The following is a 5,001-nucleotide window of genomic DNA, read 5'->3' on the forward strand; positions in this document are numbered from 1 at the left end:
TTTAGCATTCATTTTTTACAACCTCATTAATCACCTCAAAACCAATTGTGGGGCTGAGCACTCCCAGAACTCAAGCATTTTAGGTTGAAATGGGTAAAGAAGAGCAAGCATGTCAAAGCTAATGCAGCTGTATTGCTCATTTTGAATATCTTTGAAGTTCAACATTTACTAAGAACCTATTCTGTGAAGATAGTACAGTAATCTCAGGATACTAAGGTAGATGAGATATGGTCTCTGCCCTCATCGAGCTGACAATATATCAGTGGAATGAAGAAAAATCTGAAAATAAGTAGAATCCAAAAGGAGAACATTATAAGTACTTTAGACTAAGAACAAACAAGAAACTATATCATTTCTGAGGAAGAAAGTTCATTTTAGGGAAGTCTTCATGGGGGTGAGGGAGTAGGGAATCATCTGAACTGGGTGTTAAAAGATGGATAGGATTTCAACAAGGGAGACAGAAAACTAGCCCTACTCCAAGTGGTTGACTAAACTGTTGGATATGATGTATTATTTACAGGATGAACAAATGAATGTGCTGAATGCCGAAGCATTTATCATGCACTTATTAAGTGCCAGACACTGTGCTAAATACAAACAAGCCAAAGATTACTTTTAGCTCATCCTTCCTAAAAAGCCCTTCATATACTTGAAGACAGGAATCATCACATGCTAGCTTTTCCTAAAACACATACAAAGTTCCTTCCCTTAAGCTTTCTTCATGGCATCTCTTTAAATTATTTTCTCCACTCCATTGCAAACCTTAGTCCCTCCACTATGTTTTATGTGCACTGATCAATACCAGGCAAACTCAAATAAAGATCTAGCTGATTAATGCAGAGGAGGACAGAAGGAGAGGAACTTCTCAGAACTTCAGTTCAATTTCACAAACATTCACTCAATACTTAACACATTCTAACAACTGAGTGTCAGGTACTAGGACACAGAAATGAAGGAAGAGATACATCCTGTCCTGGGAAGGGCTTATAATCAAAAAGGAGGATAAGACATGTATTCTGATAACTGTAATAGAAAACAGTTCAATTCAATTTAGTAAACTTTTATTAAGTGTCTACTATATGCAAAATAATGTGCGAGGCACTGGGGACATTAAAATTTTGATAAGACATGGTCTCTGCCCTCATGGAAATTGCAGTCCAGCAGGGGAGGGAGGAAGGAATGGGATATGACCTATTACAGAGATAATTGTAATTTTTAAAAAAAGGATGTGATAAATACATCAGAGAGGTAGAAACACTATGTTATGTGAGTTCTAAGGGAAAGGGTCATAATTGGCCAAGGAATTGGTAATGAATCCATGACAGGCTTCTTGGAGGAAGCAGCACTAATTTGAACTTTAAAACATGAAGAGTTCAATGTGTAGGGTTTGGAGTTGGGGGATGAAGTTTGTAGCAAGCCTTTGATATGGATAATGATATGAGCAAAAGCAGAATATAGAGCTCATATGGTGGAAAATGGAAGATCCAGATTCCATGAGGTGGGACCTGATAGAAACAGTTTTTGGGCTTAGATCAAAGAACTACAAGAAAGGGCACCCCCTGGCACACATTACAATCTTCACAGGAAGCCTGATGCAAAAGCATTTGGAATCACAAACTGTTCATGTAGAATGAATTGAGATTTATTGTACCTGATGTAAGCTTGAACCTGTCACAAGGGTCTTCATCCATCCATTCATCTGTTAAATAGCATCCTATTACACACATGTATATAGAGGTTTCCTTCCTACTTAATAATTCTAATCTCACCCTACTCCAGAGTCATGGAAGTTGTCTAATAGATCAGAGCCATGGTTATTTTGGCTCACAGGGCAAAGACTAGATGTTTGGTGTTGGTTCTAAGGGACGAGAGTTAGTTCTTTTTGCCTGTTTGCCAACATAAAAGGAATGAACCTCTTTCCCACTAGTATGGTACTTCCAGATGAATATTTATTGCGTGATATAATTGTCCTTTCAATTCATTCCTCTCCCCTCTGATTAGAGGGCTGAGGGTGAAGTACCAGACTCCTCCCAAAGCCTTCCTTTACAGAGGGCAGAAACTGAACTTTTGGGCTCAATCCACTCTGCATCTGTTGCTGTGCCGGGTTTCAACTTCAAGGAAACAAAATGCTCTAGCACCAGGTACCCCTGTTGTACCTCCCACTCCTCCCTTTCTTATCTCCTTTTGTGTATTGTCTCCTCCATTAGATTGGAAGCTCCTTGAAGGCAGGGACTGCATTTCTTTTTATTAATTGTATCACCAGTGCTTAGCACATAGTAGGTGCTTGATAAATGTTTATTGGATTAGATTGGATTGGAATTCAACACAAGTTTTGGTTAAACCCCTATCATAATTGATTAATCACTGTCTTGGACATTGGTAATACAAAGACAAAAATGGAAACACTCTACACCCTCTAGGAGCTTATATTCATTTTCCAGGAAAACACAACCTCCCTAAATGAGCATAGAGAAGAAAAAGTCTGGAGCATGGAAAAGGTCCCAAACCAGACCTACTTTGAAAAGAAAAGGAAAGAAGGATAACTCTGGAAATGATACACATGTCAGTTTCCCTTTTATACCTGGGAAATACTAGATCAAATCAGAAGAAAGTCAATTTGTGATGGACTCCTAAGAGAATAGGTATCCATGAAGAAAAAAAGCCTCATAATGATTCTCTTCTGCTTACAGAGTGACAGATGAGTTAAGGAACTAGAATGGATGTTCCCTTTAGTCCTGAGTTTGCTCTTTCCTACGTGACAACAGTAAGGCATTAGAGCAATGTGCTATAGGTGACTCATGAAAACAAGCACTTACCGACTTATCAAAGTCCTAAAATGAGGTGTCTATGAAGAAGTTACCTGCACTATATTCTCTTAGTTTAATAAAAGGGGAGACATTGAACAGGGAAGGGGAAGAGGAGACCATTGAGGAAATAAGGGAATGGTCAATGGCTATGTTCCAGACATGGATAATTTTGTAACATATGCTTAGAATGCTGTAGCTACTCCATAGATGCTCCTAAATTAATGAAAGAATCTAGACTCCTACCTGGGCAAGCATCAAAGCATTGCCCTAGGGCAATGAGAAATAAAATATTTCTACTCCTTCTGCAATTAGGCACAACCATGATTAGCAAGAATAATCAGTTGGGGGGGGCAGCTAGGTGGTGCAGTGGATAGAACACTGGCCCTGAAGTCAGGAGGACCTAAGTTCAAATCCAGTCTCAGACCAAACACTTGATGCTTACTAGCTGTGTGACCCTGGGCAAGTCACTTAACCCCAATTGTAAAAGAAAAAAAAAAAAGAATAATTAGTTGGAAGCTACCAGATGATCTCCTATCCACTCCCCACCGTTCTAGCAGCTACACCCAGACTAAGCACTTCTCTGGCCAGTCCATTCTCTGCTCCAGCAGTCCCTGGTAGTGGCTTCCCTAACAGTATGCTTGCTGGATTCCCACTGTCTCATCCCAAGTGTCATTGGGTCTATCTCTCTCTCCCTATTCTAGGACAGGGTCTCTCCCTGCTGCCAAGTCCAGTTAATTTCTTTTAAAAAGTTGATTAGAAGAAATGTTTCTTGAATTTTGTGAATCATATCCCAGGTACTAAAATTGTTAGTTAAGGCTCTCAGTGAAGCAACAGAAGAAAACCATGTGTGTAAATTTGAGCTTAGGCATCTGTTTTATTAATGCTTCTTCCTTGAAGAGTAGTTATTGTTTTCTCAATGAGATGGAAAGGGGAAGGAGAAAGGGAAGGAGCATTTATTCAGCACTACTATGTGCCAGTCACTATGCTAAGCACTTTACAAATACTATCTCATTTGATTTTCACAACCCTGGTCAGCAGGTCTTATTATGATCCCCATTTTATCCTTGAAGAAACTGAGGCAGACAGAGGTTAAAGGAGTTCCACAGCTTGGAATCTTCTGAGGCCACATTTGAATTCAGGTCTTCCTGACTCCTGGGATAAGGTTCTATCCACAGCACCACCTAAACTGCCAAACAAACAAAAGATTATCCGTGAAGGAAGTTAGTGCTTGGAGGTGAACAGATGTGGGAGAGACAGCTAAAAAGCTCATTGATTCAAATTCTATAATCTTCCCATCAAAGAGTAGGCTCACCTACAGCTATGAAAAGAAGCTCTCTCTAGGTGTAACACGATGGGGAGATTCCCTCTCTCTATAGAAATACAACGTGGCCTAGTGCAAGAGCATAAAAGTGTCTTCTCTTAGTCCAGGGCATGGTTCAGAATGAGATGGGGTTGTAAACTCTGCAGATGCTTCACCATAATCCCTGCTATGACTCATAGAACTGAGTGGTCTGGAAGCCGCTGAATGTACCCATAATGGATGAATGGAAATATAGGATGGATGTGGCAGGAGGGTTTTCTTCCCTTCGAAGTATCTGTAGGCATATTCTTGAATCCTGTAAAGGGGAGGGGGGGAGAATACAGACCAGTCTGGATCACAGTATGATCTACAAGAGGAAAGGATTATTCTTTAAAAGGAAAAGCAAGGTGCTTGCTTCGGCAGCACATATACTAAAATTGGAACAATACAGAGAAGATTAGCATGGTCCCTCTACAAGGATGACATGCAAATTCGTGAAGCATTACATATTTTTATTGGCTCAAAGAGGGAATAACATACACACTCGCTTGGGTATAGAAATCTATCTTTCCCTACAGAAAAGTGGGAGGGGAAGGGGATATGAGAAAGGGAAGGGTGATAGAAGGGAGGCCAAATTGGGGGAGGGGGTAGTCAGAAGAAAACTACTTTTGAAGAGGGACATGGTGAAAGGAGAGAGAAAATAGAATAAAGGGAGGGATAGGATGGAGGGAAATACAGTTAGCAATAATAACTGAAAAAAAAGTTTGAAGCATCTCTGATAAAGGCCTTATTTCTCAAGCATATAGAGAACTTAGTCAAATTTATAAAAATAAGAGCCATTCCATAACTGATAAATGATCAAAAGATATGATCAGTTTTCAGATGAAGCAATCA

The 5,001-nt window shown here is 39.8% G+C and overlaps 1 non-coding gene across 1 annotated transcript; it reads left to right on the forward strand.

Annotated features, from left to right (window-relative positions):
• Positions 1–4,514: 4,514 nt before the first annotated feature.
• On the forward strand, positions 4,515–4,621 carry LOC114033944. The gene has a single exon (XR_003568049.1). It is a non-coding gene; the product is annotated as a U6 spliceosomal RNA (small nuclear RNA).
• The last annotated feature ends 380 nt before the right edge of the window (positions 4,622–5,001 follow it).

This window comes from Vombatus ursinus, unplaced genomic scaffold (genome assembly GCF_900497805.2).
Source record: "Vombatus ursinus unplaced genomic scaffold, bare-nosed wombat genome assembly UNPS02007612.1, whole genome shotgun sequence".
NCBI lineage: Eukaryota > Metazoa > Chordata > Mammalia > Diprotodontia > Vombatidae > Vombatus > Vombatus ursinus.